Source organism: Stegodyphus dumicola, chromosome 2 (genome assembly GCF_044657685.1).
Source record: "Stegodyphus dumicola isolate Sdum_Otavi_A_Nest chromosome 2, ASM4465768v1".
NCBI classification, from domain to species: Eukaryota; Metazoa; Arthropoda; class Arachnida; order Araneae; family Eresidae; genus Stegodyphus; species Stegodyphus dumicola.
In genome coordinates this window covers 211,526,000-211,538,931 of record NC_140769.1, presented here as the reverse complement: position 1 = coordinate 211,538,931, position 12,932 = coordinate 211,526,000, and the positions used below count along the sequence as shown (strand labels likewise).

The window sequence follows — 12,932 nt, the reverse complement described above, 5'->3', positions numbered from 1 at the left end:
AACATCTAGGATGTTTTCTAAAGTGATCTTCGTAACATTTTTATCATTATTTCCCGTATTAGTGACTGTAAGTTGCGTTGGGTGGAAGATTTTGTTGGTTTCAATTTTGTACAATGAGCCATACGTATACTGGTTGTTTGAACAATAGTTGCACCATGCTTAACGTTTTCAGATATTATTTGCTTTTTATATGAGGCTTTTCGTTTTTTGTATTTTTGAAGTCGGTTTAGTCGTTCTTCATCATTTTGCGATGATTTGAGATTTCTTCGTAATGCTCGTGTTTTGTGTGTTTCTTTGCGGAGTTCTTTCGTCACCAGTTGATTTTTATAATGGGAATTGATGATCTTTTGAAGAAGGTACGTTCTTAGGTATCTTGAAACTTTCTGATAAGTTCCTTGGTAATATTATTAAGTTCTGTTTTTTTTTTTTTTGTACACAGAATAATAGAATTTAGAAAGTCATTTGAAATTGAATTGAACCTTTGTTGAAATTTCTTTTCTTTGTTATTATTGATTTTATATCTTGTAAGTGCAGTAAAGGACGTATATTCAGTTATATCAAAAGAGATATATTTGTTATCAGATTCAGTGTTCATCTAGTATTGATCTGTTGTTAATTTTATTATCAAGATGTGTTGCAGAAATAAGAAGATCAGTCCAATCTTTATTGTAGGTATTATCAAAGGTAGGTCGGTCAGTAAAATGATTATGTAGAATGAGATTGTTTGCATTTAAAAATTCTTCAAGTATTTCTCCTCTGTGGTCTCCTCTGATCGGTTTGTAAGTATCCCCATTAAGTACTATGGGAGTTAAAGTCTCCACTAATAACATGCGACTATTATTATTGTTGTAAGATTTCATTTAGTATGGATAAGTTTTGATTTGGATTTTTGACGGAGATATATAGATACTAGTAATAAGAAGCTGAGATGCATTAGTATTGATTAAAATTGTGATTATATCTCGAGTATTAATCATTATTGTAGAATTCCATTTATTGTTTGGAATGAATATGGCTGTACGAGGAGATAAAACACCGGTTGAAGCATGACGTTGAATAATTGTCCAGTTATTTGGAATTTTTCCTAGTCTGCCAGTGATGCAATAAGATTCTTGTGTTATAATAAAATCTGCCAGATAATCTACTTGATACTGACTTAGTTGGTCGGTGACGGTCTTCTCTCTTTGAAGATTTATTTTGAGAAAGCGGATGACATTATTATTCTTTTTATTGATGGAAATGGTCTATATATAGTCTGAAGGATCTTGTATTATTGTTGATAATATGTATTGGATTTTACTCGTCTAACTTCTGTTTGATATGTGGACCAGGAAATAGCTAAAGCTGGATGTTTACACTCAAAGTTTGCTTCATACTTTTCATTGTTAATCCAGCAGTTTATGCAGTACGGATTTTGGGAAGAACGCAAGAAACATGATAATTTCCGATGAAGAATGAGCATTTTGGTTTGTTTGTCTTATGGGAGAAATCCTGGCAGATTTGACATCTGCGTACACCGATAAACTCGGTTATTTTATTGGTGCGCCATCCAATATATATTTGTTTTTTACTCATAAAATTTTGGAAAGTTTTACCGTGACATTTTATGATCCATTTATTATTTTGATCATTCAGTTTAAATAAAGGTCTTAGCTCGGAAATATTATGTTTCTCGGGCGATAATTTGAATCAGTTCATCAGAGTTGAAATTTTTTGGAATATTATGAATTGTGCATTTTGGTATTCTGGCTTCAGGAAATTTTATGTTAACTATATCTTTTGGAACTGTTTTGGCAATGAGGTTATAAATGATTTTTTTCTATATCTTCTGGATTATGACAGTGTATTGGAAAGCCCCCTTGAAGAAGGGTGTTTACTTTTTTGACGTTGATATTTAATGTTTGCAGTGCTATTACTTGCAGTGGTATATGATTGATTTGTTCTATTTTTCTTTTCCGGTTCTTGCTTCGTTTGGTCATTAAATCAATCGTTCTACAATCGTTATCCAGTTCTGGCTCTTTTCGCAGTTCATCCGGTTTCCTTTTCGGGTTTGACAGTTCTTTTCCGGTTCCAGTTTGTTTTTCAGATTTGTATTCTTTTCCGTTTTTGCTTCTTTTCCAGGTATTGCGTCTTTTCTGACTCGTCTATATTTTCCAGTTCTGGCATCTTTTCCGGCTCTTGCTTCGTTTCCTGTATTTGCATTTTTTCCAGTTTCTTCTTCTTTTTCAGTTCTTCTTTGTGTTTTATTTTTTGCATTTTTCCCAGTTTCTTCTTCTTTTTCAGTTCTTCTTTGTTTTTTAGTTTTTGCATTTTTTCCAGTTTCTTCTGCCTTTTCAGTTCTTCTTTGTTTCCTTGTTTTTGTATCTCTTCCAGTTGTTTCTGAATTTTTAGTTCTTCTTTCTTTTCTAGTTTTTGAATCCATTCCAGAGTTTGCTTCTTTTTCAGTTCTTGCTTCTTTTCTAGTTTCTGTTGCTTTTCCAGTTTTTGTTTGTTTTTCAGTTCTTCCTTCTTTTCCAGTTTTTGCTTCTTTTTCTGCTCTTGTTTCATTTTCAGTTCTTGCTTCTTTTCAAGTTTTTGCTTCTTTTCCTGCTCTTGATTCTTTTTCAGTTCTTGCTTATTTTCCAATTCTTGTATGTTTTCCAATTCTTGTATCTTTTCCGGTTCTTGCTTCTTTTCTCGTTTTTGTATCTTTTCCAGCTTTTGCTTCTTTTTCAGTTCTTGCTTCTTTTCTCGTTTTTGTGTCAATTCCAGTTTTTTCTTGTTTTTCAGTTCTTGCTTCTTTTCCAGTTTCTCCTTCTTTTCCTGTTCTTCCTTTTTATTCAGTTCTTGATTCTTTTTCAGCTCTTGCATCTTTTCCTGTTCTCGCTTCTTTTCTAGTTCTTTCTCGTTTTCCAGTTTTTGCTCCTTTTCATGATCACAAGGAGGGTTTTCCAATCTACAAAATAATCAATATATCTTTATTTCAGTAGTAAAAAAGTGAAAGTAATGCAACGAAAATCACGTTTAACATGTACAACACTTCCATATTTAGATACTATATAACACTTTTGGCTCAGTTTCATAGGGAAAAATCTAACCGTAGATTCATTGCCTGATAGAATGTTTTTCTACAAAGGGCGAATTTTTAGTTTTCGTTGTTAGGACCTAAAGCCAAGCAGAGAAATTAACTCTTTCGCATAAAGTCGCCCGAAACGCCCGTGCATTCAGGCAACAGCAAACCGCCGCAACGCCTCGTTTATTTTCTACCTAGTTCTTTCCCCTCCACGTTAGTGTGTATGGCTCATTGGTTTCGCGAGTTGTTAAAAGACATGTCAATCATTCTTTTGAAGCAATAAAATAATAATAATATATAACTAAAAGAGAAATAAAAAATAAAGGAGAAGAAATAATAAAGGAAAGGAGAAAAACGAAAAATAAAAATAATAAAAACAATAATATAAATTAAAAAAGGGAGAAAAACGGAAAGTAAAAAGGAGAAAAACGGAAAGCTATTGACGCTCGCAGGTGCAAACCGGCCCTAAGGTGAAACTGCACACAATGGATGAAACCGGAGGGGGAAAGGAAAACTATTCCAAGACAAATTCGTAAACACGGGCGTTTTCGATGTTTATTGAAAACAGATTCGGTCGTCCCTCGATGCGAAAGAGTTAAAGCATTTGGCATGATTTGTATGCAATAAGCGACCACCATGAATCTCACGTAGAGCGTAATAAGTTGCAAAGTTTTAGTGCCTTACTTTTCCTTACTTAATTTTTACATAAGTTGTAATATAAATAATAGTACTAATAAACAGGTGGCTTAAAAGCAGAGGGAAAGAATGGCGAAAATTGCAAAATAGGAAGAAAAAATTAAACTGAAATGAAAAATGAAACAACTACAAACAAAGGATGTAAAAAGCATTTTAGAAGATATACAAGTAACGTACTTTCTGAATCAGCAAAATCTGTATTTAAACGAGTATAAGTTTGAAAGCTTTGGATTCATTTACATTTTTGAATCAATTACTATTTCTTACGCATGCCAGATATATTAAATTTCTTCAATTTTTGTATAATTTACTTACGTATTTTGTATTTTAACCTTTTCTTATTATTATCCCAGTAGAGGTAACCTGACACCTCATTAAATTATCTCCGAGTTTCCTCATTTAAGTCATCTTCCTGTCAGATCAATCTCTTTGCATCGCTGGTTGCAAAGGTTTCAAATTTTTTCTCGTTATTCCAAATTCGGAATATATTGCTGGTCTATTTCGTGGTACAGCAGAGGAGCACTAGGAGTTTTGCCACCATTCGTTTTCAATTGAAAATTTTATTCTCATTCTTCAGTTGCATTTTTAAAGTTTTAATTATTTATACAGGAAGAATGAAAGAAATCAAACAAAGCAAAATAAATTACGAAAAGATATATCTGTTTTCTCCTATATTTATTGTTCCCTGTAATTTCTTTTGTCTGTTCCATTAAATTTATTGAAGGAAAATTTGCGAAGTCTTACAAAATGTATTTCCTAAATCCTAAGCGAATTAAGCCTTTCTGAGCGTTTCGGCTACACTTTAATGGCTTTTAAAATGTAATGTTAGAATATTGACAGCTGCCTATACTGAAATACTTTCTATAGTCCTCGAAAAAAGAAGAATTAAAGTTCCAGGAGGTTATACAATGAAGGACACACATTTCTTATTTGAAGGGCAAGAGAAAAAAAAAGATATTTTCGGATGGGGATATGTAGCATTTTAAACACTATGTTTGTAAATTTCATGATATAGTAGTAACACTTGAGTCATAGGTAATTATGCACATATATGAGAGAGACGACGACGACGAAAAATGAAATGGCAAAACATGACCGAAAACACTTTCCTGGTCGGTACAAACAACACGAAACACAAGAAAGAACGGACACCAGTTATGCTTAGCACAAGAGAAATTAAAAAATAGGAACAAAATTAGACACTTATGGACCTCAATGAAATTCTTCGAAATTACGACCTGAACCCTGATGCAGGTATCACATCTCTCGCACATCGAACATAAGATGTTCTGGAAAATACCGTGCACCCCCAGGACTTTCCCAGCAGCTGACAGGATATGTGCCACAAGTTCCTGTTGGAGTTCTAACGGGGGTTTCGTGCACTAATGTTTTGACGTACCCTAGAGAAAGTGATAATGCAAGTGAGGGCTCGTGATCTTGCTGAACAATGCACTGGACTACCCCTACCAAACCCATGTCTAGGATACTTCCCGAAGGAACTTTCGAATACTTTTTTTGATGACGATCCAATGTTTTTGTTCTTATTTCTTAGTTTCCGCCGCGCTAAGAATAACAAACAAATATCTTTACACTGTTCGTACCCTATTTTTCTTGTGTTGTCTCTCGTCACTATGGCGCCTGAAAGCGTTTCCGACAATGCATTGCAATAAACGATTATATATATATATATATATATATATATATATACCATTAGTAGATGTTGAATGTCGACATTTACCGGTGTAAGTCAGAAATAAGAGTATTTGAAAATATTTCGGACATACAACAAGCGACTATGTGAATGTTGACATTCACCGGTGAAAGTCGACATTCTCCAGATTTCGGTGTTTCACCGTAACATATATACGATAAACGTATATATATATATATGTGTGTGTGTGTGAATTAATGTTAGGAATTCTGATCGCACATGTTGATCTATAATACAGAGCAAATTTGAAAGATGAATAAGATAAAATATTCAGATTTATTTCAATTCACATTTGCGGCCCCAGTTCATTTGAAATTCCAAACTTACCTATTTCTAGAATATTTATATTTCTCATATTGTTGGAATAGGAATAAAGTAGGACGACGCCGTGTCAGCGGTGACAGAGATAGAAAAAATGTGCATAGTTCGACAATATTGTGGTTTAGTAAGAGAAATATTTGATTCAGGAAATTTTATATTCCCACTTAGCTAAGTCATCATCTTTATGTAAAAATCATGTGATGGGGATATATATATCTACATAAACATATATTTTAATTAATTAATTTTTATTTTTTAATTTGCTATTAATTCAAAATCATTTAATATTACATATTAAAAACAATAATTGCAATGAAAAGTTAGAATCTCGAAATTTTTATTATGTTTGATGAGTACATTGTCAAAACTCGAGCTAAATAATATCATAAATCTCTGTAAATCTAGAAATATATAGTCTAACAGAAAGAATGTGAGGAGAACAATTTATATTAGATTTGTTCCGAATAGAGTATGGGATGGATTTCAGTGTTTATTTAATTTGTTTTACATATATATATATATATATATATATATATATATATATGCATATTATTTATAAACATAAAGTCTTTTTTGTCTTTGTTACTCTAATTATATCAACTATTTGACATTTACTTCTCATTCACAAATTTTACAAACTGGCCGTATAAACACGTGTATTTTGTATATTAGCTTTCTGTTTAGATATTTCATTAGTTAATGCAATAAAGTTTCCTTATAATCAAAAGGTATTACAATAAATATGAATTCTTCACAATGTAATTTTCCATTTTAAACATTTATAATCTATTTTTGTAATGAAGGAATGAAAAAAACTTTAAGCATTATAAATCTGAAAACGTATTATTTTCCACACCAGCGTTTTTGTCAAAAAATTATTAAAGGTATAATTAAACTGGACCTGAAACATTATGTTTTGTTTTATTATTTTTTCCGAAAAGACTTACGTTTCCGACACGTATTGCAATCTTAAACATTGGGGATCCAATTCTTCTAGTAGTTGATCGCTGTAGTATATTCCTGCTTCTCCTTCTTCTTCTTCAAATATACGTCGATAATTATTTGCGCTGAAATATTTTTATTTCATTAAATATATATGTTCATATGTTTGAATTAATTAATTTAATAAATGATTACTTATACGTTTTTTGTCAAAAGTAGTAAGTTACAGTTTGCGAACATTTTTACAGATTGTCAAAGATTTCTAAACGCTCAATGTTCCACGAAGAAAATATCTTTACTTATTCAAAATCTTTTAAAAACAATAAATATGGAAATGAATATTCCTCTTATTAGCCTAAATTCCATTATGAGGATATACAGGTATAAAAGGAAATAAAGTTGCTGGGACCAGCAGCTCAAGATGCTATATTATAAGGTCTGATTGACATCTATCATCTCAAATCAAACCTTGCAATGAGGGAAATAATTTCCAAACACGTTTTAATAAAATAACAAACAGGATGGGACGAGGCAGATACAAGAAGATTGCTCGACGGTTACCTCCCGCAAGTATCCCTATAAAGAATAAACTTTTTCTCCAATTAGATTGGCAACAAGTCATGGAAAGTTCCCATTTTATTTCCAGAGATTCTTAAGAAGCACGTAAAATGCGAGCGCGAAAAACCTGCAAATCTAGCAACATTTAAGCTTTATAAATGGCACACTTCCTATTCCTTCATATGTATACTTTCCTTTCTTTCATATGTATTGCAATTTATCATATGATCATTATTTACAGCAATGATTCTTAAATGTCTTCCACCTAAGGCTCCTAATGATGCCGAGGAAAACTTGCGCAACTGTGACAAAAAGAATATTTAAAAATACAATAAAAGCTTGAAAGGTAATAAAAATGCCTGAATTTAATTTCCTTTTATTTAAATGAAGCTTAATGTTTTTAAAGGAAATTGAATATTGTAAACAGGAATCAACAATATAAATATCTGTGGATTTTTGCCTCTTTGTTTTTTTCTTCGTAACATCATATCTCCGGAACGGGGAGTTTGAGTTTGGAAGGAGGTATCCCCGGATTTCAAAACTTCTTGGTTAAACTTTCCGACTATTGTTATCTTCCTACGACTATCACTCGAGATATTATATAAAATTTCGGAAAACGGTAATTTTTCGTATTTATTTTTCCAAGTGGCCGAAGTCTAGCGCACTGGACATCAAAATGCTTTACTTGGAAAAATGTTGGCCCTTCTCACTTTCAAATCGTAGAGTTTGTTTAAGAGATATTTTTAAGTTAAAAAAAATATGAAATAAATAGTATTGCCAAACGTGAAACTTATTGTTATTATTATTTACGGTTATATTCTGAAGTTGAAGAAAGCACGTGATTCCATATAACGTCATTGTATGTCGAAAATCTTTCGTTAATATCAGTATTTTAAATGAATAGCTGCTTTTGGCAACTTTTATGTTTCACCTTTGGATACGTGACACGATATGCTATCGCTACGTTAATTCCTTTATTGAGATTTTGAAAATTTGTTATATTGAAATAAATTTAAATCATAACCTCCAATGTATTACCTGAAGTGTCAAAGGTCTTTGTTTCCTGAGTTGGCAAGAAAAATGTATTTACGAATCGCTGGTTGCTTGGAAAGAATGAATACATTTTCTTCATAATGAAATGTTTCTATGCATTTTATGCTATTCTAAATTTATTTATAAAAATTTAATTTCTTTTATTGTATACTTACTTTCTGAATAGAAGTTTAAACATCTGTAGATATTTAACGTATTTTAGATGCAATGTTACTTTACTACAGTTAAATAATTTTTTTTTTCCAATTTACTAAAATGTCTGAACGCAAGAAGAGAGCACAAATGGTACAGCGAGCTACAGAAAAATGAAGTAAAAAACACTAGGAGACTCAACAGGCAAGTACAATAAAATTTGCGAGCTTCAAAAATGAATGAAGACACAACTAGAAACTCAGCAGGCAAGCATAGTGACAAGACAGCTTACGCATTCAAGAAACTGAAGAAGAAACGAATAGGAGTTCCAGGAGACAAGCAGCAACTCAAGAAACTTCGCGTGCTCAAACTGTATCAGAAACTAGTAGAAAACACAAAAGACATTCAGAAAACCAAGAAACACTGCGTGCTCCGGAAAGGGAAGCAGAAGGGAAACGGAGGCCCATTAGGCAAGTGGAACGTCAACAGACCATGCGCGATGAATAGAAGAAGTAGCAAGTAAACGAAGGATACAAGACTCTCCGCGTCAGCGTCAGATTCGACAGGAAATAACAGAACAGCTCAAGAACCTATATAAACAACTCAAGACGCTGCAGTTTACGGACAATTTTTGTTCGAAGTGGCAGAGCGTATACGAGGGAACAAGCTTCTCATGAACGCATCAAGACATACACGTAGTACTCTTCACAATGCAGGAAGTTTACTTTGAGCAACACACTGTATACATAGAGCTCGTAGACATATATAGTAAAGATTTTGCTTTGGCAACAGCCCTCTAGTAAAATGTATGAAGTTTATATTAGCATCTCACAATACCTGAACGAAATTTTTCTATTTACTTCTTCATTTACAATTTTCTGAAATTTTTTATCAGTAATCCTGTCTATATAATATAGATATCAAAATCAGAAAAATTTAATTAATTATCTTTAAATGTAATTAAGTAATGAATACTTCGCCCCTGTTCATACCGAAACAACATGATGTAATTGTAGATAGCTAGAAAGTAAAATGTATTCAGCAGGCTGTGCAGCAAGCGACATCTATAAATGGTGATAACACAATAATGTTATATAATGTTATATACTGGCAGAGTTTTAAATTAAGAACATATACATCAGTGTTTTAATAATAAGAATTTTGCATCAAATTGCAAAACAAATATCTTAACTTCTGTCTTTTCATGCATAAGAGTTCAGCATTCGGAAAATTATATTTTCGTAAATGGTTTAGCAAAAATAACGAAAATTATTGCCCTGAGAAATGGATAAGCTTGGTATGAATCCGAATTACGCCAAGACTACCCGTCAATGGTTGTTTTGAACACGCCCTTAATGAATATATATAACCCTTAACAAACGTAAAGTCAGTGAATCTACTATCCGAGTGTGTCTTTATATCTTGAGTATTTAAGAAATGCATTTATCTATCTGGATAAAGCTAACGCTATTGCCTGAATAACAACGTTTATTTAACATTTGATATAACCAACTTCATATACATCTTGAAATAAAACATAAATTTCTTAATAAGATACTAAAAATTGCAGAAAAAATACAAAAATAATGGAATTTCTAATAACACTACAAGTAACATACCGAGGAATAAATTGCGCAGCAAAACTGATGCAATCTACAATATGTATACCAAAAAATTTATGTACCGCAATAGAAATGCAATAGAATGAGAAATGAAACTATCATGAGATTTATAATGAAATATTCACCATAAACTATTGATATATGTTAATAAATATATACTTTTAATACTATTCATTTAAATATGCTGAAACTTTCATAATATTCATTACTTACGAACGCTTTTTCATCCATCGAAGCATAGCACAAGCCATTCTCAATTCAGTGCTGGTGCACGTCAATAAAATAAGGATAAATCCAAATTTTTACAAAAAATCAATCGCCTTGACTCGTTTCTCAGAAAACGTATGTCTACAAATGCAGTATTAATATATCACATCAATATAATTCGGGATCATAAAATCACCAAACAACGCATTAAACGCAAAAAATCGCATTAAGACAGAATGAAGAATTTTCACTCTTACAATGACTTTTACAAGAATATATAATAGAATCGAATTTCTAAATTAAGTGTTCATTGTTACACCATATTTCATTCTTGGGGAACCTTTCATGGTTGTTCAGTAATTCTAACTGTTAACTGGTATAAAAAGAATTATGATTTCATATATATGCACAGACTTATATATGTATATATTAATACGTATCTGTAGTAACATACATCCTATTATTATATGTAGGCGTATAATTCTAAATTAATTATACTAGTCAACAGAATTTATATATTGATAGCATCAGACTTTTAAAATTATTTATTACTCTCTGCTTGCTAACGATTAGATAATTACGTACAGTGGTACCTCGACATACGTGTTTAATTCGTTTCGTAACCTTGCTCGTATGTCAAATTGCTCGTATCTCAAAGCAATTTTCCACATTGAAATTAATCGAAATGCCATTAATCCGTTCCAGATCCCAAAACACGACCTCAGTTGTTTTTTAAGTGTTTTTAAATAAGAATCAAAAACAAGAAGAAACATTTATTTATAAATAACAAATACATATTCTATAAAAACATAATTAAAAGAAAAAGTAAAGTGCCTACGGAAGAGCTTAATTTTTGTCACTGGTCTTCGCTTTTTTCGTCATGATCTGCTTATTTCCACCCGCAGATCGTTTAAAAAAACTTTCCAAGGAAGTTTGTTTCTTCCTCCGTGTCAAGGATGCACGACTAGTTGCAACGTTTTCGCGGTGATGTTTATCCACGAACTCTACTACTTTCTCCCACATTCCCAAGACCTGTTTTATATCTCTTGTAGGGATAACCTTGTCCACCTCTAGCTCCTCTTCAAAACTAATTTTTCGTTAACCCAACGTATGCTGCTGCAAATACAGATCGTGTAACTAATCGGTTGTCAGCTCCTGAGACTGTTGTTCGACGAGTTCGTTCATATCTCTCCCATCCACCTCCAGACTCATGGATTTTCCCAGAGAAACAAGCTCCACTACCTATGCGACTTTGGGTTCCAATCCTTCGAAGGCCCTTTCAGCAACAGCCTCAGGCCACAGCTTCTTCCGTGCAGAGGTTAAGGTCCTCGTTGTAACACCCAGCCAGGCCTGATCAATAATTCCTAGGCATATGACGATCTTAAAGTGGCCTTTCCAGAACTCTCGAAGGGTAAGGTTTGTGTTCTCCGTCACCTCAAAGCAGCCCCAAAAAATGTGCTTGGTGTACAATTTCTTAAAATTAGAAATCACCTGCTGATCCATCGTCTGCAGGATAGGAGTGGTGTTGGGTGGTAGGTAGGGAACTTTTATATACTTGAACTATTAGAGTAAATCAACTTCGTGATTTGGTGGGTGAGTAGGGGCATTGTCGAGGAAGAGAAGGGCTTGCATGGGTAGGTTGTTTTTCTGTGGGTATTTTTTAACAGAAGGGCCAAAACACCAGGTTTATCCACTCCGCAAAGAATTTCCTGGTGACCCACGCCTTCGGATTTGTCCTCCACATAACTGGCAGATTTTCTTTTGAAATATTATATGACTTAAAGACTCTGGGATTTTCCGAATGGTATACTAGCAGAGGCTTGATTTTACAGTCGCCAATCTCATTGGCGCAAATTGCTAGAGTTAATCTATCCTTCATGGGTTTGAGACCTGGCATCGTCTTCTCCTCTGCCGTTATGTAAGTTCTATTCGCCATCCTTTTCCAGAAAAGCACTGTCTCGTCACAGTTGAAGACTTGCTGGGGGGATGTATCCTTTGGCTAGTATCAGTTCGGAAAACATTTTGATGTAAACTCAGCTGCCTCACCATGTCTGACGACGGAGTGAATGCCGGTCCTTTTCCTAAAGATGTCAAGCCAGCCCTACTGGATTTAAACAAGTCTTCCGATTCCTCATTTTTAGAAGTGTGTGGGATCTTCTTTAGCAAATAACCGTAAATTGCTCGTGCCTTCTCACATATGATGCTTTATGTTAAGGTTCCTCCTTGAAGCTGCTTCTCTCTCACCCACCCCATCAGTAGTTTCTCCATCTATTCACGGAGAGAGGTCCAGAGTTTAGACATTATTTTATCGGCCTTAGATGGCGTTATACCCTTTATCAACTCCTTTTGTTTAAGCACAGTACATATCATTGATGTGCTACGACCGTACATCATCGCCAAGTCAATTACTTGCACTCCTTGCTCATGGTTTTCTATGATTTCACGCTGTAATTCAATAGACATCATCTTCTTCTTTGTACCCATGGTTGTAAAAATAAATATGATAATGTTTTCTAAATGTACAAAAAGCAAAAAGCGCCAACCCAGCTTATCAAAGATGCTTCCAAAACGAGGGAAACAAGCACACAGACTGAGATCTTGTCTGAGGTGGGAGAAACTGTTAGACGCTGCATCTAAA

At 33.3% G+C, this 12,932-nt stretch overlaps 1 protein-coding gene and 1 long non-coding RNA gene across 2 annotated transcripts in view; one reads left to right on the top strand and one right to left on the bottom strand.

Moving 5' to 3' along the window:
- The window catches only part of LOC146998822 (uncharacterized), a 276,872-nt gene that overhangs the window by 84,962 nt on the left and 178,978 nt on the right, over positions 1-12,932 (bottom strand). The gene's annotated exons all lie outside the window — the stretch shown is intronic.
- Positions 1-12,932, top strand: part of LOC146998823 (uncharacterized) — a 182,473-nt gene that overhangs the window by 116,398 nt on the left and 53,143 nt on the right. The window lies entirely within an intron of this gene.